Source organism: Mytilus californianus, unplaced genomic scaffold, assembly GCF_021869535.1.
Source record: "Mytilus californianus isolate M0D057914Y unplaced genomic scaffold, xbMytCali1.0.p SCAF_8, whole genome shotgun sequence".
Classification (NCBI taxonomy): Eukaryota; Metazoa; Mollusca; class Bivalvia; order Mytilida; family Mytilidae; genus Mytilus; species Mytilus californianus.
In genome coordinates this window covers 95283765-95308860 of record NW_026262734.1, presented here as the reverse complement: position 1 = coordinate 95308860, position 25096 = coordinate 95283765, and the positions used below count along the sequence as shown (strand labels likewise).

General features: G+C 30.3%; 3 long non-coding RNA genes across 3 annotated transcripts in view; 1 reads left to right on the top strand and 2 right to left on the bottom strand.

Moving 5' to 3' along the window:
• Nucleotides 1-25096, bottom strand: part of LOC127713072 (uncharacterized) — a 261787-nt gene that overhangs the window by 85079 nt on the left and 151612 nt on the right. The window lies entirely within an intron of this gene.
• LOC127713067 (uncharacterized) lies at nucleotides 758-7638 on the bottom strand. The gene is made up of 5 exons (XR_007987444.1): nucleotides 7538-7638; nucleotides 5986-6113; nucleotides 4454-4601; nucleotides 2966-3050; nucleotides 758-816 (listed from the first exon to the last, which is right to left on the bottom strand). It is a non-coding gene; the product is annotated as an uncharacterized LOC127713067 (long non-coding RNA).
• On the top strand, nucleotides 20365-22106 carry LOC127713070 (uncharacterized). The gene is made up of 3 exons (XR_007987447.1): nucleotides 20365-20606; nucleotides 21517-21621; nucleotides 22043-22106. It is a non-coding gene; the product is annotated as an uncharacterized LOC127713070 (long non-coding RNA).

The following is a 25096-nucleotide window of genomic DNA, read 5'->3' as shown; positions in this document are numbered from 1 at the left end:
TGAAATATTGTCTTTGTTGCACTCATTGACATATCATTTTTTGTTCTTGGTCATCTCTATTTGAAGATGTTTCTCTGGTTCTTTATGGTAAAAGTACTGTAAAAGTGAGTTATACATCAATAAATTGTCTTATATTGATTATCAGTTACCTCATATGCATGTTTTATTAACCTGTTATCATCCTGAATATGTATGTAATATTTGTGGCTGGATGTTTAGCATCCATTAAAACTTATATATATATATATATATATATATATATATAAATCCAAATCTTATTTAAACCATGAGACTATTTCTACATGTTTGAAACCTTTCGAATCTTCCTGTTAGTATTTCTTTTTTTGTTTGTTTGAAATTCTTGCTTTATAATCGCGTTTGTTTGACAATTCATAAAAAATCTAAAAGTATGAATACCAATGTCAAAGTCAGCTACATTTTAAATTTATACAATGTTTGAAAAGAAGTCGAATTCGAAATTGCACAACAAATAATGCAAAACCAAATGTATACCAAACAACAATTCAATACAGACTAGCTATTTTACAATGTTCATTCTACAAGAGTTGTGTCCCTTGCAGGTTTACCATGACAAATCTAAAAATAATCAGCTTATGATTAAAAAATTGTCCCTAACAGAGGCATATGTTACCAAATGTTAAAAAAAAAACAAAACACTTTCCACATTAAATTCAATTATATATATATTTAAGAATATTCTAAACAGTTAACATTTGAAAAGTTACTGAAATAGTAGCAAATAATATTTGATTGTTCCGTCTTCTAAATGCTCCACTCTTTTGAAAGTTTCTTCATCTGAAAGGATAAAAAAAAGAATTGTATTTACTGTTATAATATTATCTTATTTAAGCATACATAATGAAAGCTTTATTTTACTTCTAATATGAGTGTTGCTTTTGCTTTGTAAACAACAATGTGATAAAATTCTCAATATATCTATAGTTTACAACCCTAATTTTTTAATTATTTAATACTTCCTTTGTGTGAATATGTCATTCTGTATACCTTTGTTCATACATGTTGTGCTAGTCTATTTGTTACAATAAAGAAAATTCATTATAAAAAAAAAAAATCAAAATCAAAACCCTGACCACATGCACACCTTCAATGTAGCCAGAAAAGTGAAAAATTCCTAGTATTCAAACTGTAGGAGGAGTTATCTCGAAATGCTCCTCTTATGAAAGTTAATACTCCAAAAATTGACAAAGTTCAACTTTCTCCCAAAAGAGCAAATATTAATAAAAATCAAAACCCTAACCACATGCACACCTTCAATATATGTACAAACAGACAGCAAAGTGAAAACTTCCTAGGATTCAAACTGTAGGAGGAGTTATGCGGATGAACTATATACCCATAATGGGACGGACGGACGGACGGACAGGGGTAAAACAATATGCCCCCCAACTTTCAGTTGCGGGGGCATAAAAAAAACATGACTGAATGTACAGGGCCAAATAATCTCCATGGAAATGTGATGTGCCAATACTAATACAACTGAATACCAAATATCATTGGCCCATCACTAAAGGTTCCCCTTAAACTGACAAACATTTTTGGGGCCCTTTATAGATTGCTGTTCGGTGTGAGCCAAGGCTCTGTGTTAAAGACCATACTTTGACCTATAATGGTTTACTTTTACAAATTGTGACTTTCATGGAGATTTGTCTCATTGGCACTCATACCACATCTTCTTACATCTAATCACAAACTTATATGCTAAGTGACTTTAGTATTTCATTGTTGTTGTGTGATATCTAATAAATTTTGTATATATATATATATATATATATATATATTCATTATATCTCAATTTCCCTTAAAATGACCTAATCACAAACTTATACATTGTTGAAACAGCACCCCTAGATCTAGCTTTTTCAAGGCAAGACAAAAATAATGAAAAAGAGATGACAAAATTTTGTTCTTTATGTTTCTTAATTTTTCAATGTCTGTGTTGTTTTTACTGGTACTGTCTTGTCTATCCTTTTCATTAAAAATTTGCAAATTTCAAAACTTCACATTAGGTCAAGATTTATTGATTAATGGTTAAAAATTTACATTACTGATGGTTGATGAATATGGTGATATCTTAGTTTTAGATTAAGAGTCAATAACCAATCTGCTAGTTGCCTGATGCCTAATGACTTAGTATAACTTGGCAAAGATATTTTTTTGGAATAACACGATAGGTTTCACATGTGGAGCAGGATTAGCTAACCCTTCTGCATTATCTGAGATCACCAAGATTTTTAGTGCCGTTGTGGTGCTCAGTCTTTAGTTTTCTACTTTGTGTATGCAGTTGCTTGTCTTTTAGTCGTTTTTTGTTTTGTTTTATGGCGTTTGTCAGTTTGTAAATCGACCTTTGAGTTTGAATATATCCCATTGGTATCTTCTACCCCTCTCGATTATTAAAATCTACTATTCAAATGTCATTTAATTGCATCAACATGATAATCCATGATGAAGGTTTCATATATTGATAAATAAAAAAAAACTTTAACCAAAGACTGAACTTTAAATATAGCGGACTATACATTATGGATTTTTCTCATTGTTAAAGGCTCTATGGTTGCCCATTATTGCTTACATCCACTTTCACTGAACTTTGGTGGATAGTTGTCTCATTGGCAATATCATACCTCATCTCCTCATTTTAATATTTCTATTATCACCAGTTTAATTCGCCCTTTCATAATCTAAATAAATGCATTCTGTTCTGGGTAATATTTTCGAAAGCGTACACTAAAACGTTGTGATTGGTTTAAAAAGTTCTAAACAATAGAAATTCAACCAATGAGGTAATGTTATTTTCATTTTGGTGTACGAACAATAAGATTACCCATAATCCTTTAAAATCTGAAAAAGGCGAATTATTTCTTAATTATTCTTCCTTTGTTTAATTTGTACAATATACAAATAAGATATTAATGTATTTACTTACATGTTCAGCTATCAACAAAAAAGGCTTCCTTTTAAAGTCTGACTTGAATAGTGAAGGTGTAGCCTAGATCTGTTTTACTATGAAGCTGTAAATTAAAAAAAAATAACATCATTATGTCAATATGTGCTTAGGAACAGGATCAAACAAAGCAATAACGAGAAGAAAGGCATACATACATCTGGAAGTCTTAAAAGATTTTTTTTAGATCTCACTCCTTTGAGCCTTCTATTTAAATCTGGGTCAATGAATTAAGAAATACTCAAATAGTTCATAAAATGAAAATAAGCCAAGAAAATGTTTTACTAAGGGCTATCAAAAAGTATAGTATACAGTTTTTATAAACAAAATGAAATTCTAGATATTCCTCAAGGTTCTGGGCATCAGTTTCAGATTACTGTTCAATTTTTATGTCAAAATCTTTTAAGCTATTGTTTCTGTCAACATGGTCAAATCTACAATTACCGGACCCTCATAACTTTATATTTTAATTTGAATGAGCTGTCAATAAGACAATATATGAATTACTGAAACTCTAATATTCAATTATTATAACATGTATAATATAATTGACAATATATTATTATCTACTTGAAAAGTAATGTTTGATGAGATTATAATCTTAATTTCAGGCATGCAAGTATAGAGATAACCTGCAGTATGAAGGATTTAATCAATATTTGGTTATGTTTTGTAACATCATTTTTGAACAATAAAGCCAAAAAATGTATACACTTATTTGCTGTCTCCTGGCAGAAAGATAGGGTAGATAGATAAAATAATTGTATTTTTTATTTTTATTTTATCTAAATTATTAATATACTATATACAACATGTTCTGAACTTAAATGGTGCTTTACCAAACAAATTTTGACTTTTACCAGTACTTTACAAAAAAAAAAATAGCCAGAAAATACGTAAGTAAATCGAAAGGGAGACAAAAAAAAAATAAACTGCTTCGCTGAGCGCAGCTGGATACGCCCGCAGAGGTCCAACCCTGAACAGTTGGGGCAAAAATGGAAACAATATTCAAGCTTGATACAGGTCTGAATTTGGATTGTAATTAAATATTTGACATATTATAGGTTTCTAAATAAATGTAGTCAAAGAACTTGAAATTGGTTATATGAATTGAATTTATATTCAATTAAAGATTTCTTGCTGTTGTGCAATACACTATGCTGTTGCGCAATACTTAGTAAATCTGTTGTCAGACTATAAACAAATAAAATTTATAAAATTCTAAAGGGAGCTTACATCAATAGATATAATCAATTCACCAAAGTTTTATGCAAATTGGTTAAAGCGTTTTTGAGTTAATGTCCCACATGTTGACGACAGACGGACGGACGGAAAGACGGACAACGGTATACCATAATACGTCCCGTAAACGGGCGCATAAAAAGATTTTTATCATATTCTGACCTAAACATCAAACTTTATTTTAGTATACTTGAATAGGAAACATTTCTTGTTTAACTATTAAATTACCTTCAGCTTAATAACTTGATTACAACCAAAATACTACAAACTTCTGTAGCCAAATGTGATTCTCTGAAGCACTGCTAAAGTATCATGTCCTTTATCCATCTTATATATATACATGACAGTATATATTTGCCTCAAATTCAGATTTTTTCTGGAAAAATAAATATTCAAATAAATGTACATGAACATGAACTTTAGTCCACATATTATGCCTCCTTCTACTGACTGACAAACAAATGTCACATAATCATCTTTAGTAATGTTAATAATATGAACAGTATATACATGTAACATGTTATCATTAAAGATTAACATCATTGCATAGGGATTTTATGCTGAGTGACTTAAATATTTCTTTGTGTGTATGTATAAAACTTTCTTTTTTTCTTTCTTTATTTTACATTCCTTTTGTTGTGTGATATTTAATTAATTTTTTATATATATATTTATTATATCTCGATTATATGGAGCCAACTTGGACGAGTAGTCTAAGTAGTTGAACTTCTGTATCACTAGCCAGTCAACACTAAGGTTGTGAGTTCAAATCCCGCATGTGGCAAGTGAACTTAACTCCCAATCTTAATTGACTAGGATTGTCAGTTTTCCTACCAAAGGTCATGGTTCTCTCCAGCTTCCTCCATCAATAAAAACTGGATGCCACAAAATAGCACCATAGTGTTAAAAGTGGCGCTAAACATTAATCATTCAATATCTCAATTATGAGAAAATAAAGACATCAATGAATCAATAAATGTCCATTAGTTTTTTTTTTTTTTTATTATTAGCATTAACAGTAGTTTTTGTGGTATAATGATTCCAATTATGCAATCTAATTGTACAGTGTGTTAAAAATTTAATAAACAGCTGCGATAGGACTGCACGATTACAAGCCCTCCAAATTCATATCAAATTTGTTTAAAGTATAAAATGAAATGTTGTAGAATCAGACATGATTTTATAAGTCATTTTTTATTTTTATTTTTTTAAAGGTAACAATGACAAATGAATGAGTTGCATCTGATGTCATGCCAAGTAGTCATATTATATTGGGGTGGTTGTAATTTCCTTAGAATTTCTTTAGAAACATACTTCATTAAGTAAAATAAATTTTTATATTACGGGTGGTTGGTGTAAAAAAAGACCCTGTTAGATAATTCCTGAATAGCTCCAAGATATATCTTTTGTTCATGTTGTTTAGTCACTTCTTAGGTACATTTGTATATATATGTGTACCGTATATATAGTTACACATTTAAATGATTATTCGATTCTTATCACCTTTTACATTTGACTTATCAATTTTTGTATGCATTACATAACGTCCTTCAGTTGTCCAGTGGCAAATATTTAATGCTAACATTCAGAACATTTTGTTCTGCAAAGTTACTTAAATATCATATGTAGCATTAATGTACAACAAATTATATCTATTCTTCCTCTGCACATATGCTGCAAACCAAAAGGCATGTTGTTCTTTTTAAAGCACACTGTTTTGTTAAATGCATTACATTTCATAGAATGGAAATAGTGCATACATATCTGTTGGAACTTTGCTGAATTGTCCTGGTAACGTTGAACTGGACATCTCTCCCTGTCATTTTCTTTCTCATGTCTGGAATTTTCAAACAGATCCTCCATACTTCGTTCATGCCCTGCTTATTATCTGTCATATAGAAAAAAGAAATGCATAAATTTTAAGTATTTTTTTTACACATACAGTTATTGTCATAGTCTGTCAAACTTTAAATTGGGAACATTACAGTGAACTACCAAAATTGTGTGGTAAATATTAATAAGTGGAACAATGAAAGGTAATTGCCTGATAATTAACTCAAGTGTCATTCTATGATCATGAACAATCTTGACATATATTTAACTGGTGAAATAAAATGAGTTATGTGGTGTATGTCTATGAGACATGTGAAGTTTATATACCACTCCAGACAGATAAGTGTAAGTGATCAATACATGTAGGTCCTCAGTACCTGCAGCTGAATGTTAAAAAGCCCCTATTTATTTATTGAAGTCTTGTAAAAATCAAAACCCACATATATTTATGTCTAAGGATGTTCGTTCCTCATGTTTTTGAGTTTTTGCCAGATATTCAGAATCCTCTGGCTTTATCCATGATATTCTGACATTAAAAAAAAAACCCAATAATCTCTACTTTTCTTTTCATAATTTTATTTTGAATAGATATATAAATATAAAATAATTTTTCTATAAATACTAACTTTAGTTCTCTTTTATACTAGGGAAGTAAATTAGAGACATTATATATGATGTCTCTGAGTCAGTCTGAGTAAAATTGAGAATGGAAATGGGGAATATGTCAAAGAGACAACAACCCAACAAAGAGCAGATAACAGCCGAAGGCCATCAATGGGTCTTAAACGAAGCCAGAGAATCCCGCACCCCGAGGTGGGCCTCAGCTGGCCCCTCCATAATAATGTGTACTAATTGAGTAATTCAGTGAAAATGGACGTCACACTTAACTCCAAAACATATAAATGAACTAAAATTTAAAAACATACAAGACTAACAAAGGTAAGAGGCTCCTGACTTAGGAGAGGCAAAAAAATGCGGTGGGGTTAAACATGTTTTGTGAGATCTCACCCCTCCCCCTATACCTCTAGCCAAAATAGAATAAAGAAACACACAGCAATACGCACAGTAAAATTCAGTTTAAAACTTAAAAGAAGATATTTATTTTTTACAGAGATAAAATTATATACAAAATGCTAGTGCCTGTGCCTGTGGTAATTTCTTTCAAAAGTTGGGTATTACTATTAGTATTAGTGTGATCATTTGGTCTTCATGATTAACTCATAAAAATCATACGGCCCAGGCATGTATAAATGTTGTCAGGACAGTAAAATTTTAATGAAAAAGGACTCACAAGTCACAAACCATAGGCCCTAAATGATTTAAATTTAAAGGAATTTAAAAGTTTATGACAGGTTTTTCCAATTTTCAAATTTCAGGCAGTCAAGTGTTTCATGAAGACTGTATTTGTTCAGGGAATGGTACGTTTTAATTAACTATTGTACACATACCTTCATAACGGGGTTGTGAAATAAAATATACCTGTTATATCTTCAAGAGTAGCTGCATTACTTTCCATTGCCACTACTGTGGTGTCAAAATTGGTGTCGTCCAAATGTGTCGTCTGAGACGCTCGTTTCTGTCTGTGAACCGTACGGGACAATTCTCTGAGAGACGAAGCACATCAATTCTCATTTAAACTGAATTTACCGATTGTATTTCATGTTTAAATATTCAAATAATTAATTAAATTAAATATTTAAATTATATCAAGCTACCAGCTGGATAACAAAACAATGTTAAGAAATTGATTCCGCTTCTGGGTTACACACCGATTCCGAAATTTTTCAAGGTGTGCGGTATTTCCCGCGGTTATTTTTGGCAAGCAATCTCCTTGTCAATGTTATAACAGTCCATATGAAACTGACAGACTGAGAGTCTGTGTACAATGACGGAACTGTAGAAGTAAAAAAAAGTTCTGTCTCGGGTCTACTGTACTGTGTACTTGTGACTTTAAAAATATGCAGTGCAGGTAAGTTCGATAAAATTACAGTTTTTTTTCTGATTTTTTTTACCCTAAGGCTACACTAAAGTTTAGTTAAAACATATATTTTATTTAAATAACCTTAACACAAATTCGATAAGACACAACTCAAACCGATTTATGAACTCTTTTTCCATATTCAGTGGTGGATCCATAAATGACATAAATTTTAATAAAAGGAGGTGGGGGATGGCATTGATTGTCTAAGGTGAATCCCACAAAAGGGGGGCATTGACTGCCTAAGGTTAAGCCAACAAAATGGGGCATTGACTGCCTAAGGTTAAGCCCACAAAAGGGGGGGGCTGCGCATTAAATCTGTCTCTGATATTAGTACAGGTGAACATTAGGGGAATGACACCTTTTGGGTTGTGGGATATCGAGGTTAAAAAAAAGGGGGATTTTTCATATTGGGGTGAAAAAGTGGGGATGTGGGATTTAGTTGGATTCTTCAATCTTTGTCTTGATGACAGGATAATTCTCTTCTCTTGTTAAACGATATTTTCAGTTGTAATTTCTCCTAAATTTGTACTTCAGGGGGTTAAATCTAATTGATGATATCATGTCAGTCAGCTTTGAACAGCTATCTTTTATTTTATGTTTAGCTTACACATTTATGACATTACTACAAACTTAATTATAAGCTACATGTAAACAAATATTTAAGAGTAATATTTCTATTGTGTAATAAATAATACCATTATAAAAATGAAAGATTTTTTTCCATCAATTGAATAATTTGATATGTTTTTAGGGATACAGCAAGTTCCCAAGTTCTTAGTTAATGAACAGAGAAAATTGTTGAGGAGCTCATTGGGAAAAAAAGAAATTAACAAAGGAAATGTACTTTTTCAATAAGGAGAAGAAGTAAAAGCAGCAGGTATTATATACTTATTTTATACTTGATTAACTTGGCTGTAACGGTCAAACGATTGAGATAAATAAATGAAAAGAAATGGCGTCTATATTTCAATGAATCAGCACCCGAACAAACAACAAAACCAGTAGAGGCATCTTTTGGTTAAAACAAAAGACTTCAATATACATTGTAAGTGTCAATACAAATGTAAAATAAATAGGATGTGGTAAGATTGCCAATGAGACACTCTCTCCAAGAGACCAAATGATACAGACATTAACAACTATAGGTCACTGTCAGTCACTTGGGACAGGCGCAAAATTTATGCATACTCAATTTAATATAATATTATTATCCTATTGTATACAGATGTAAAACTTGTGTCTGATCCTATTTAAGTCAATTGTTCGAATAAAATAATCATAAACTAAAACATTCATATGATGTAGTTTTGCATCTTCTATTTAGAGCATGTTCAGTACCAGTAGAATTCAACTACAAAATTAATAAGCTATTATTATAATTTCTTTGTTCTTACTACTTTTCTTGTGTTTGCCGGGAAAATTGACAGAGTGATACATCTTCTATGAATAAAAAGAGGAAATAAGTGTCTGCAGCAGTAAATCATTATAACAACAAGACTGTGAGAAGAAGATATCAGAACATGAAATGAGTTTTATTTCTTTTAAAAAGAATTGTTACGGAATATACCTCTTGTGATTCTAAAGAAAACCATTGTCAACTTGAAGTAAAGAAAGATTTTATAATTTAATAGAACAGGAAATAAAAGAAGACTCATTTAGAGCATAACAAAGCACAATGTATATTTCTAATTAGCCATTGCAAAAATAACTTGCACTTACATGTACATATGTTATTCATGTGATATTAATATGAAATTCACATCACAATCATGTGAAAATATAGACGTTAAAATAATGTGAAAAAATCTAAATGTGAAATTAACACAATATTTACACGTTAAAATCACGTTTAAAAATTTACGTGTGAAATTAACACAATATTTACACGTTAATATCACGTTAAAAAATTTACATGTGAAAATAACGTTACGTTTAAACGTGAATATCACGTGAGCAGATTAAAACGTGATTATCACGTGAGAATCTTGTGTGTGTCAAATACATGTGATATAAACGTTTAAACGGTGTGATACACACGTGGAAATAACGTAGTTTTCACGTAATGAGCACAAACGTTAAACACACGTTGGAAAAAATTGCCTGTGTAGAGGGGTCTAGAAACAACATTTTCCAAAAGACCAAAAAAGTGAAAAAGTATATTTTACCAAAACCCATTTGACTAGCAGGTCGAACAATTGATGTTCTTAAACTCTGCTGACTGCCATTGGCGATTGCCAAATAAACGGATCACCAGATGTAACAAAATTGATCTTATAATAATTTATTACCAAACAGAAAACAATAAACTTGCGGAAAAGATGGTATACCGCAAACATGAGGTGCAAAAATTTGTACACCATATCCGGATTTCGACAATTAATGTCTCTTCAGTGATGTTTGGAATCGAAACGGTATTTGGAAGGCCATATAATTTACCTCAATTTAAGATAGACTCTTGAATTTTAAAAGAGTCGAAACAGGATGAACGGATCATATAAACCCGAAGGCAAATATAATACAAGCCCAAACGAAAAAATATAAACAAGTCTAAATTGCAAACAACGTTCAAACCTATGATTGCGTTGGATAAATATAATTCGTCTAAACATCAGCCCAACAATGTTAGATCTGTAAATTTGCTTTTACAAATTTTTTATTCTTCCCTAGCCAGGATTCGAACTCCTGCTACTGATATATATATATATATATATATATATATATATATATATATATATGTGTGTGTAACAGCCTGAATTGACCAAGCTTATTTTCAGCCTCTGGTGTGAATCCAAGATTTCATGAGAAAAAAAGGGGCTACATAATCCACAATTTTGCATTACTTTAATTCGTAATCAAAACCTTCGACACGCATAATTAATACAATTATAAAGAGGGTAACTCATATGAATGTAGGACAGAAAGTCACAGGACAAAAAGTCACAGACAAAAAGTCACGGACAAAAAGTCACAATTCACTTTTGATATCATTTTTCTTTGAATAAGAAAACACATATCTTTTAAAAATATTTTTGTATTTTTCTTGAACTATTCTATATAAAGCAACTTTGTAAACAAAATGTATTTAAAAAAATCCATTATAATCTAATAATTGTAAAAAAAAACAATGTGTCAAAGTGGCTATGTACTTAAATGGCCTCATGGTGCCAAGATATATATCCTTTGCATAAGTAAAATTTTGTAAATCTTCATTTATCAAGTTTTATAAACAATTTTCTTAACTGTAAAATAAATATATGGTATAAAAAGAAATTATTTCAAAAACTTCTCTTATATATCTAAACAATTATAAACAAAGTATTTGTGACTTTTTGTCCTGTGACTTTTTGTCCTATCAAAATTGTGACTTTTTGTCCTATGACTTTCTGTCTGTTTACCACTCATATTTATTAGTAAAGATGCTTGTCAGCAGCCATTAATTAAATAATAATAAAATTACTCAATCCAATAGAAATCAGTAAAATTTGTTGGTCCCAGGTAAAATTGAAACATTATTTATTTGGTATTTCAGAAAATTGAGATAAAAAAGAAAAAAAAAGAAATATAAAGGGGGAAATGTTTAGGGAAAGTTAATAATATCTAGTTGCCATTTTGTCTTTTCAAACAATTAAATTTTGATTAAGACTATTAATCTGTATCACCTTTTGATCATGGTAATTAAAACAGTTAGATTTTAACACCTTTATATAGTATTAAGTAACATCCTGTTTTACTGTAAAGTCATAAAGATCAAACAGTTGAGTAATCAGTAGTTGCAATCCCTCCAATCAGGTAATTAACAACTGGTCCATGCCTATACCACATGTTGTTAAATACATTTGTAAATTCTGTCAGTTTAATAAACATCATTAGAAAGGTGCTGTGAATTTAAACATTGTAGTTTATTAGATTTTATCACAGACAAAACTCATGAACCCAAATGTACTAGTTATATTAATTTACCAAAAAAAAAAAAAAATAAAAATACTATATACTCCGAACTTGTATCTTTATCTTTTTTTTTACATCATAGTATCTAAAAGTAACTAATTTCGACAAATGTCATATTTATATAATTACCATGCATTTTACAGTTTCTTTTTGGGAGTTGGCATTTTTGTAATAAATGGTCTACTTTTTTGTTTTTTTCTATCAAATGATCTTTTTGATTACATATTATAAGTAATCAATCTAAATCAGTTATTGTATGAAGGCATGACATCATTTCAGTAGTATTATTTTATGGTTTTTTTTCGTGGAAAAGCAGAGTTAAAAGGGGAGGAGGGGTAACCTAATATAGTCTATATGATCTAACTGAAATGAAAAACAATTATGTGGATAAATCAATTTTATAAAAAGAAATAATAATATTATTATTATAATGTCCATGCTCCTTCACAGTGAATAACATTTTAAATCAAACTATGCAATACATGTAAGAATTGCTTTGTGTCAAATCTTTAATAAAATCTTTGATAAAAGTTGAATGTGTATTGGGTTAATTAAAGTCACAAATTTGATAGGACAAAAAGTCACAAATAATTTGTTGACAATTGTTTGAATATATTAGACAAAAATCTTGAAATATTTACTTTTTATACGACCGCAAAAATTTTGCGGTCGTATATTGGTATGACGTTGGCGTCATTGTCCGAAGACACATTGGTTTTCGCACTCTAACTTTAGTTTAAGTGAATGGATCTCTATGAAATTTTAGGATAAGGTTCAATACCACAAAAGGAAGGTTGGGATTAATTTTGGGGTTATGGTACCAATAGTTAAGGAATGAGGGGCACAAAATGGGCCAAAAATAAGCATTTTTGTAACTTCTAGACATAACTTGTGTGTTAAAGTATGGATCTCTCTGACATTGTACAACAAGGTTCCATATCATAAAGGGAATGCTGGGATTGATTTTGGGGGTAATTGCCTTCAAATTTTAGGAATAAGGGGCCAAAAAAGGGACAAAAAACAAGCATTGTTCTAGTTTCATGACAATAACTTGTGTGTAAGTGTATGGATCATTCTGAAATTGTACTACAAGGTTCCATATCACATAGGGAAAGCTAGAATTGAGTTTGGAGGTAATTGCCCAAAACGTTAAGGAATAAGGGGCCAAAAAGGGACCAAAAATAAGCATTTTTCTAGTTTCCAGGCAATAACTTGTGTTCAAGTGTATGGATCTCTCTGAAATTGTACTGCAAGGTACCATACCACAAAAGGAAGGCTGGGATTGATTTTATGTAGCAATACACAGTTAGGAGTTTGGTTTCGCATTTTGGCACCGGTGGATTTTTCAAATATGAAAGTTATTGTGCAATAAAATTCATTTTTAGACAGCTGAGTACTAATTTAGCCTTCAAAGATGGTTTATAAGAACATAAAGATTATTTTTTACATGTTTTATGGGCTGTTTTCTGTTTGACTCTCCATATTTTCATAGCTAGACTGGCCATAGGTCCAGAAATTAATGTAATGTTTACAAACACTTTTTTTCTACGCGAAGTTTTTGACGCAATTTTACAAAAAAATGAGATGAAAGACATATGATTTTTATTGGATTTCTTGATAGATATATGTAAACAGTTTCAGGAAAGGTACTACTCCAAGCGATTAAAATACTAGTTCTGGTCAAATTTTGGGGAAATAGCGACATTTTTCCCCCCTTTTTGCAATATTTTATAACAAATAAATGTAGATTGTTGCCATGGATACATCAAAAAGAAATTATATTTTACCATTTTAACTACTGGATATAAAAATTAAAATCTATGGAAGATTCTGATCACATACATATGCACATATATGACACAAACAGTAAGCTTTATTTGCAAGAAAGCAATGAAAAGGGGATGGTAAAATTTATGATGATAAATTTTACTATTTTTTCCTAACTGTTTATTGCTACCTAATTGCCTCAAAATTTAAGGAATGAGGGGCCAAAAAGGCGCAAAAAACAAGCATTTTTCTAGTTTCAGGACAATAACTTGTGTGTAAGTGTATGGATCTTTATGAAATTGTACTACAAGGTTCCATATCACAAAGGGAAAGCTGGGTTTGAGTGTGGGAGTAATTGCACTGAACGTTTAGGAATTTGGGGCCAAAAAGGTGCCAAAAAACAAGCATTTTTCTAGTTTCCAGACAATAACTTGTGTTCAAGTGTATGGATCTCTCTGAAATTGTACTGCAAGGTACCATACCACAAAGGGAAGGCTGGGATTGAGTTTGGGGGTGATGAATCATACGGGGGTTCAAACAATTTTTTGGGGGGATATTTTTTTCCTTCTTTTCCTTTAAAATTTTCCATTTGAAATTGGTTATTTCTGATTTACATATAAAAGCAAATAATAATGATATGGTTTGAATAGGTAAATTAATTTTTTTTAAGTTCTTAGACCACATTCATTCTGTGTCAGAAACCTATGCTGTGTCAAATATTTAATCACAATCCAAATTCAGTGCTGTATCAATCTTGAATGTTGTGTCCATACTTGCCCCAACTGTTCAGGGTTCGACCTCTGCGGTCGTATCAAGCTGTGCACGGCGGAGCATTTTATTTACATATTCTAACACATAATAGCCAAGTAGTAAATGTTTGTCACATTTTTCTTGAGATACTGCATATGAGGGATTTCTTAAATTTTGAGTTGAGGTTCAAATGAGCAAGCTTTATCATGTGATGGTTTTCAGCATTTAACAATATCTGTTTATAATTTTCATATTTGGCTTTCAAGAGTTCAGGCCTACAGACTTGTTTAGATCAAGCATGGGGTAATGCAAATTTGTAATTGTAATGCATGGTAATGCATTACATTTTTCCAAGTAATTGTATGTAATGTACGTGTAATGCAGCAATTTGTGCATTAAATGTAATTGTAATATGATGCATTACTTTAGCAAAAAGTTGTGTAATTTCATGCATTACATGTCATTACTTTTTTCACATACTACATCTTTAACATATTGTTGGAGTTTTAACTAAACCAAATTTAAGATTTCTTGATTAACTAAGAATATGTTAATCATTAGAATATATTCTTTATTTCATCTTATTTCATACATTTTCCTGCATAAAAAGATTGATATTTGAAAAGCATAGCTAGCTGTATTGTTGTCATAAGATCAAAGAATATCTTTGTTTTGCTTAAATTAAAGATAATTAAACTTCGTTATAAAACACTAATTAGTTTGTTTAACAATCAATATTTTCACCATTTAGACAATTGTTCATTAATTAAGGTCTATATTTATTTTATAATTAGGGAAGTACTTCACAGTATTTAAATATTTCGTTTCAAATCAAAAAAAAAAAAATATATATTTATAAAAGTAAAGTCAACATTAAGTTAAATTAATTAAAAATTGTAAAAGTCAAATTAAATAGACTTTTTACATGTATACTTATATTCAATTCATGGAACAGTTACTGCATATGCTAGAATCTTTTGTGACTTCTAGTTGTTTTTCAAAATGTTAAATTTTTCTATTCACTAATAAAATTTTCAAAATGTAATGTGTAATTCAAGGCATTACTTTGCAAAAGTAATTGTAATATAATGCATTACTTTGATAAATGCATGTAATTGTAATTGTAATATAATGCATGGTTTGGTCAAAGTAATTGTAATATAATGCATTACATTGCAATGTAATTCGCCCCATGCTTGGTTTAGATACAACTTATCACATATCACTCACTTACTCTAGTATGCATAAATTAATTTCCTTAATTTTTATTTCAGATATATGATTGGAGCTCCCACAACATTTTGATCGATGAAGTTTTAAATTGCAGCAGACAAACAAGTTTGTGTCGCATGGAAGAAAAAGTTAATTCCATTCACCATCAAGATATATTTACATCATCTACAAAAAGATTCATGCTGCAAAGTGACGGTCTATCGATTCTACAAGACAATTACAATAGTATATATAACCAAAGTTATAAGTTATTTGACATAGACCCAGTGGTCACATATCTTAAGTTCAGTCATAGACAGGATGTGGAGTTAAAACGACAAATTTTCTTTTCTACAACAGAGCATCAGACAACGGCATCACGCTCACATGACTATTGCGTTAGTGTTTTGCATAGGACAAACCTTCGCTATGGAACAATTCATACAATTTTCCTTCACAACCATAAAGATAAAGCTATCATGTGGGTACAATTGGAGATGTTTCCTATTCCGGAACAATCTGGACTATTCTTGGTCACTGATGACAGAAAAGTTGACACACATATATTAAGCTTTGATAAAATAAGCAATCCAGTTGTATTTGCTTTAGAAGACAATAAAATATGGTTTTTAAAAGTTTAGATATGCATTTATACATGTATATATTTTGTATGAAGTAGAGAAATCGTTCTTTTTATATACTTGGAAAGGTACAGAACTTCCTTTGTTATGTATTTTCTGGCTGTTTATAGATAGAATTGTTCAAAAGAGAAAAAATAAGCGGATAAAAGGTTTTATAGAAGTGTTTTAGAGATTTTTTTTAAATGGAAGTCAAGTTTGCTATTTTCTATGAGATATTCATTTCGAAGGGCGTATTACGTTTCCGCATTTTTAGAAAAAGTCCAGTTTCACGTTTCCGCATTTTCATGCATTACTTTTCCAAAAAAAATAGATACCACCTTTCCATATTGTTACCTGTATTTCACCTGTAAAAAATGGTAATAATGATATATAAGACTTTATTTTATTATAGTATTTTTTCTCAATTTGTATTTTATTAATTTCTTCAACAGGTAGATTATATTTAGATGTAACATTGTGAGCACTTTTCAAAAGTCACCATGTTGAATAGCACCCTATATGCGTTGAATTCCGTATTTGGTTATATCTTGTATGTTCATTTGCATATGTTTGATTTATTTTTTTGACCACACAATTTCATGTCCTTATTTGTTTTAGGTCAGTATTATCTATGTAAAAACAATGTGTAAAAGAGTACTATAAAAATGCTGAAACGTAGTGCCAAAATGTGGAAACGTAAAACGCTGCATTTCGAATCCTACTTTCTTCTGTAATTGAAAAAAAAACTCAAGTTCTCAGCTTTACAAATCACGACCATTGTACAGGATATATATTTTGCTTTATTTCTCTTTCTAGAATTTACTGTTATTTCAAGTTACACTTATTACTACTAAAACAAAATTTTGGCAATTAAATATTTTTGTATTAAAAATGTTTATATGTATTTTGATAAAAACAAATATTGGTATAAAAATGTTACAAATACAAATGTGAGTATGTTTAAATATAAACCAATTTTAATGTGGGTTTGTAAATAATTACAAATGTTAATTTATAAATATAATAAACAAGTGCTTAATAATTGAAATCAATCAATAATACTGTAGACAAATTTCATTTTACATGCATAATATTCAATGTTTATATGGTTAATAAACAATAATTGTACCAAATTGATGTTTTTATAATTTACATTGTGTTATTGTATTCTAATTCTTCTAGGTTTAGTTAAGCAATAATAGAAATGAATATAATACAGCTCAAGAAAGTGTTTAGACTGTCAAGAATGCGTCGATACACAATTCAGATGAAATTTAAACTGTCGAGAATGTGTCGAGACATATTAAGACATCATTAAAACCATCAAGAATGTGTCGAGACATATTCATACATCATTAAGAATGTCAAGAATGTGTCGAGACATATTCAGACATCATTAAGAATGTCAGGAATATGACGAGACTTATCGAGACAAATCCAAGACAGTCGAGAATAGGTCGAGACAAATCAAGACACTTTTCAGACTGTCGAGAAAGTGTCGAGAATTTTCAGACAATATTAATACTGTCAAGACATATGTCGAGAATAATCAAGTATTAATACAGATAGTCGAGACCAATGTCGAGAATCTAGATACTTATTTCAGACAAATTTAGACTTTGTCGAGAATTTTTACAAAAATTTCATACAAAAAGAGATTGTCGAGTAAAAGTTCATGCAAATAGAAACACAAACTGGTCTTTTCAGACTTTTTGGACTTTTGTAGTGAACACTAGAAAAATTAAATTCTTCAGTTATAGTTACCTGCATACCGAAAACGAAAGCTGACAAAGTGAGATGTCATAGTCATGAGTCACGCTAGTTTTGTTTCGTTTTGCTTAAGTATTCCATCGAAAATAACAGACAAACAGGACGAGGAATTTATTGAAATAGAGGCGAAAGATACCAGAGGAACACTCACAGTCAAACTCATAAATCGAAAATAAACTGACAACGCCATGGCTAAAAATGAAAAAGACAGCTGACAAATAATAGTTCACAAGAAACAACATAGAAAACTAAAGACTGAGCAACACGAACCCCACCAAAAACTGGGGGTGATCTCAGGTGCTCCGGAAGGGTAAGCATATCCTGCTCCATATGTGGCACCCGTCGTGTTGCTCGTGTTATTACAAACCCGGTAAATAGTCTAATTCGGTAGGTCACATTCATGAAAAGGGAAGGGAATTGTAGTTACGACGTAAGAAACATATCCGATATCATCTGTGAAACGGTTATTCCATAACGGTCAACCAACTCGTGATGGCGTCCGTAAAATTTACGAAGGGGTGATTTCAACTTCACCATTTGGAACTCTTGGTTTAATAGCTTTGGAGATTTACAGATTACCGATAAATTATATTTAGCCCATAATAGAAGGTTCTCAAAGTGAAAATCTTAGCGATGATGATGACGCTGTTGTTAACTTTGAGTCTGATGATTCCGAGTCAGAACACGTTTGTACTTTTATCAAATTGATTCATCAGATGAGGACAATCGTGAATATGTTTCACAGGCTAAATGTTATCTGGTTGATTCTATGGATACTGTCCTTGAATTCAGTGAACACTTTCAGATATTCTCCGGGTCTTACTTCTTCCTTCAGATAAGACAGCATTTGATACTCACGAGTTATGTAAAACATTAGCTACAGAACTGAAATTCAGAAACTTTAGTTTACATACTTTTCAAAGATGACGGAAAGATTTATTTCCTAACATAGTGTTGTCTAAACCATTCACTGATCTTTGCTGTAAATGTCAGGACTATGCATTTATAATATCAAACAGTGGACATCTAACAGAAGAGGAAACAAGTGATTTACTTGATAAATACAATACACATGTTCATCTAACTAAAGAACTAAGGGATTATTACAGGTTCCTCACATGCAAGGCCATCAAATAAAGACAACCTGTTCAGTTTTGCTTGATTTAGTTTTGACGTAAACCTATGAAATTACCAGTTACTACCCAATTTGGACAACAATTGTTCTAATCTTAAGAATCTGAAAAAGAAAGTTGTGTTCGTGGGTAACTTTTCAAATCAAAATTATACGAACGGAATCTTCAATCGAAGTATGCGTCGGTTATATTAGCTTTTATGATAATTCTTTATTGTCATATAAGTAAGATATGAAACTTGTCACGTAATACAAATGATAACAATAACAAATAATAAACTGATTTGAATATGTGTTTATATGTATATATACAAGCAAACATAACTAAGAGTCCCCTGTTTTCAGCTCTCAAGACTTTTAATTGAACCTTTTTTTTTTACTTGGTTGATATTTGCAGGACTACTAGTTTTCCCATATCATGAATTGGAAATATAGGATTATCTATTGTAATGGCAATAAAAAGTTTTAAACGTAATTTATGATTAATTTGACAGTAGAGGAGAAACCCAGGTAGCACAAAACATTTTCAAAACATTTTTAAAAGGTTGTATAAATGTCTTCTCAAAACGTTGTCGAAAAAATATTTTTGTGATGTAATGTAGATATTTTTTTCGGTATTTTAAAAACATTTATTTAAAACATTTTTTGAAAATGTTTTTACAATGATGTAAAAATATTCATAAAAATGTTTTCAATAACTTTTGTTTAAGATATTTTGTTTGAATGTTTTATAAATGTTCAGAAGATATGTAGGTTCTACCTCTGAAAAACATTTTAAAAGCATATGGGTAAAACATTCTTAACAATGTTGTTCCTATGTTTTTTAAACATTTTCTAAAAACGTTTCATGAAATGTTTTAATAACATGCCTTTTTGATATTTTAACAACATTTCATTATAATATTTGATGCAAACATTTTAAAAATGTTACGCATTTAATATTGAGAAAATGTATTTACGAATTATTTTGTTGCTAATATTTTAACAACATTTTAAAATAATATTATGAAAAACATTTACGCAAAAACATTTAATAGAAAATGTTTAAACAATATTATGCAAACATTCATTTAGGTTATTGAATAAAAACTTTATTTTATCAAATGACAGAAACTTAAAGGTGATATGAAGCGGTACTTCCCATATATAGCTTTATATAGTGCACGTATTGCTATTTTCCGGATTTTCTGTTCCAGTGCCGACAACAAACGTTTACAAATTTAAAATTTAACTGTTCCCGATGACCAACGAACATAATCCGATGCAATTCTGGAACCAGTAACCGGAAGTTTTATTTACCGCCATGCTGTAAACAAAGACAAAGGAAACGTACAAACTAAAGAATAACCTTATCATGCGTTAAAACTGGTAAGATATGACACTAGTTCACATTTTTAAAACATTGTAGTGCTTCTAGAAATATCATAGTTAATTTAATTAATATATTCCAAGAATTAATACGAGTGTATTTAAGCAAACACAATGCAAAAAGGGGGGTGATGATTTAGTCAGTGCATATATGTTATGATGTTTATGTCCAATAAATATTAAGATTCATACAAAAGGGGTTAAACTTAAGGGTTATTTATATGATTTTAAACTTCATAAATGAAATCACTTGTAACCAGTGAGCTTGTCTCCTCCTGGACGTCACTCTTCGGTGTTACAAGTCAACCCTTTAACAGACTGAGCTATTTAAGCAGTACTTCCCTAGCTCAACCGCTGGCTATGTATCTACTAGTCAAGGGAATCCCATCACGCAATGGTTATCAAAGCTTTTGCTATGCCATAACTCGAGTGCCGTTGCCTCTATAACAGCCTGCATGGTTAGCAACTAGTCCAATGGCAATGCCCCAGACTAGTAAAATTTTATTCGGACTAGTAAATTTTTGCAAAATTTTGTTTAGACATAAGGAAAATGTCTGAAGATTTGTCTTCGGACTAGTTGTAGGAAAAGATTTTGGTGCACACTGCTATAATATATTGTTTATGTTACTTGTAATTTGTATTTTGAGCCCTACACGGTTACAGCCCAGGCCAGTTAAATGTAGATAATTATTTATGTGCCCATTCAAAATCAGGAGCCTTTGATTCAGCAGTTGTCGTTGGTTCATTTCTGACATATTTGTTTTTCGTCAAACGTTATAAATTATGCCATAAGTTTTCTTGTTTGAATTTTCTTTCATTTTTGAATAATGTGGCCTTTGTAGCTGACTAATACAATGTGAGTTATTCTTACCTGTATTTTATTTATTTTGTTTTTTTTTAACTTTTGTAGGATCAATTAGCAGTGCCAAAATTAAGGATATTCAAGATATGCAGAAGTATATAAGCTTAGAAATGATTCAAACCATCCTGGAGGAGCGGAGCAAATTTTGTGAAGGTATTTATTCTTTAAAATCCTCAATCTATATTACATGTATTTGCGTTAAAATATACAATAACCATTAAGAGACTTGTTTTTTTTTTTTGTCAAGACCAAGAAAAGGTTACAGGCCCTACTCTCAATTGGGAGTATTGTACTGTATACATGTAGTCTTATTTTATAAACTGGTGAACTCTACCGTTGTAGACTCGTGTAATATTCATACACCCCAAGCTCCACAGATGTATAAAATAGCTACAAATTTTGCTTCTGAATCCAGTAACACTGATTAGATGACACTTTCGATATATTTTTGTGAAACCACTGGATTAAATTGAAGAAAAAAAGTTTCTTATGTAATTTGATGGAATTAGTTGAATCTCTACTAGTTAATCACTGAACAGAAGGACTAACTTGGTTTTTTTTTTCTTTATTACAGAAGCCAGTAGATGTCAAAAGAAATAAAAAGAATGGAACAAAAGGAAAATTGAAAAAGAACAGTGATATGAAAATATTGAATAAATGTTTTGCATTTCTAATTGTTGGTATCTTGTAAAGTGTTGACTAAGGCAACAAAGAAAACAGTCAAAACGCTGATCAGAAAAAAAATGTCAGATGCTACACATGATCAAACAAAAGATCAAGAAATACTTCTCAAAAATGTTTTGTTCAATGCGAAGACCAAATAAAATGCACACAGATATTTAAAATCTGAAAAAAAGAATACCTTTCTGTAAGTGAATCCATGAGAAATTGTAACGTGTTCAAGGCAATACTTCAAAATAACAAAATGGACTATTAAATAAAAATCAGATTTGTGAATAAAAATGATAGCTTAAACAGGAAATGGTGGGGTTATGTCAACGAGACATCAATCCGACAAAAATAACCAAAATATATGTAGATTCCACAGTCATCAACTGACAATTGTAAAAGGAGATGTGGGATAAAGATCAGTATGACAGCAGTTGTTTTTCAGATGCAGATCCAGAATTTTGAAAAGAGGGACCACAGGCTCCAAACTAGACACAGTTGGAGTGAAATAGGTGGAATTAGATTAACCATAAATGTAGCTCCATAAGGCGGCCCAGGACGGTGCAAGCAATTTTTACATTTGCCTTGCAGCTATACTCTCTGTTTGCAGATAGTTTGAAATTTCAATCAATTACACACAGCAATGCAGGTCCAGATGTTTTCAAATAACATTAAAAATATATTTATTATGTTATTTAAGTATAAAAATGATATTTAAGAAAAACAGTCTGAAAACATTCAATTAAAATATTTTTCTTAAATATGTTATTCACATTATTACAGCAATACATTTAACCTCAATACCCAGAAAACATTTTTGTGATGTTAAAATTGTTTTACTCAAATTATTTAAAATGTTGTAAATCTTTTTTATCATTTTACATACATATTACATTATTGAAATATTTTTTTTTCACATTTATTTTAAATGTTTCAGTAAAACATGCCTAAAATATTTTTAAAACATTTATATAACATCCATAAAACATTTTGAAAGGGTGATTGGCCAATCGATTTGGGAAAATGTATTTTAAATGTTGTTCTGATGTTTTCAATCAATATTGAACAAATATCTTTATTATGTTATTTAGATGTTAAAAATGATGTTTAAGAAAAATATTTTTAAAACATACAATAAAAATATTTCCTTACAATATGTAATTCGCATTAGTACAGCCATACATTTAACCTCAATAAAATATTTTTTATGATGTTTTTGTGATATAGTGCAATATATTTTAAATATATTTTAAAAACATTTTTGTGTTAACTGGGAAGTGGTTTTCATCTTCTTATGTTTTACATTTTAGACATGTTCTTTGGTTTAAGACCTTTTCTATGACACAAAACGGTGAAAATACTTAGATATTAACATATTAAAGATTTTTTATACATAACAACATTTAAATGAAAACATAACTAGTATATAAGATAGCAAAAAGGTAGTAGATTAACATAACTGAAAGTGCTAGAAAAATAAATGACTGTGAGAAGAGTGATCAAGTTCTGTGACAAAATTGAAGTTTTTCAAATAAATTTTTACCAAGAACTTTCAAACTATCTATACTATGTTCATAAGCAATAATTTCAAGGATGTTTAAGAGTTTTAACATTCATTCATTAGTAACTAATATGTACTTAAATGGACTAGCAAATATAGTTGATGTCTATATTTTAACGGAAGAAAAAAACAACTTTCAATAGAAGGTAAAACTTTATTTTAAAATGCAATGAAAATCAAGACTGCCAATATGAAAGATGGTAATCTCAAAAATAAAATACTGTAGACGAAAATGAAAGCATTTCTGTTCAAATAAAAAAACTGAAAGAGTTGGATTACAAATTGACGACCATAGTCTTTTGAAAAATAAAACTGTACATGTGACAACATTAATTTTTACGAAAGGGCGGAAAGTGAAGTAGACATATGTATATTAAAATTTAGACCAGTGGTAGCCAGGTGTTATGTGAGGAGATTAAACCCAAAATAAAGACGATTTTTTGCCTATTCGACACCGCTTTATACTCTTGAATCGTCTGCGTTCTAATGATTGATCGAGGAAAATGAAACTGTGATAATAATCGAAACTTTTACTCGGAAAATCTGTGGAATGTGTCCGTTTCAAATCGTTATAAAACACAACTCAACGTTGTGCAAATCTTATAATTATGTTAACTTAAATTTTCTATATGTGGGGAAATTGATTCTGAAGTTTTAAAGTGCAATATCACAAATATTTGACTGAGATAACCAAAACCATGTAGAAAACAAATTTAAACATTTGACAATTAACTCGTTGTTTGATTGTTATTTCGATAGACAAGTACCTTTAATAAAGTATACATTTGTTTGGAGTTAGACAAAGGGAAAAGTAGTAAACCGGTGTTCAAAAATCCGGATTACAAACCAAAACCGAGAGAAATACACCAACCATAAAAAAAAAAAAAACAAAGAAACAACATAAACACTAAAGTGCAACAAAAACCGAACGGCATAAAAAATCGATTGAGAAAAAACAAATCCGGATTACAAACCAAAACCGAGAGAAACACACCAACTATAAAAGAAAAACAAAGAAAAAACAAAAACACTGAAGTGCAACAAAACCAAACGGCAAAAAAAAAAAATGAAAAATAGTGGAGAAACAACGCTATGCAAATATTTTTCTATGAATTTCCGGTGTCCAACAAGAGGAAACACTATTATAATTTAATGGGATTGTGTAGACAGTATAGTACTGATCAAATATTGTATTATAGTGGTATAAGTATAGGAGATAGATTATTGCATATGGAAATCACATACATTTTTCTAATCAAAGTGGACAAAGAACACAAACTTTTAATATACATGTTTAATGATAAAGGTGTATCGTGTACATTACGTTAGGTCCAAAGATTTATCCGTATCAGTGCTGATTTTATGTCATCATTTTAAACCAGTAGTTTGGTTAATAAT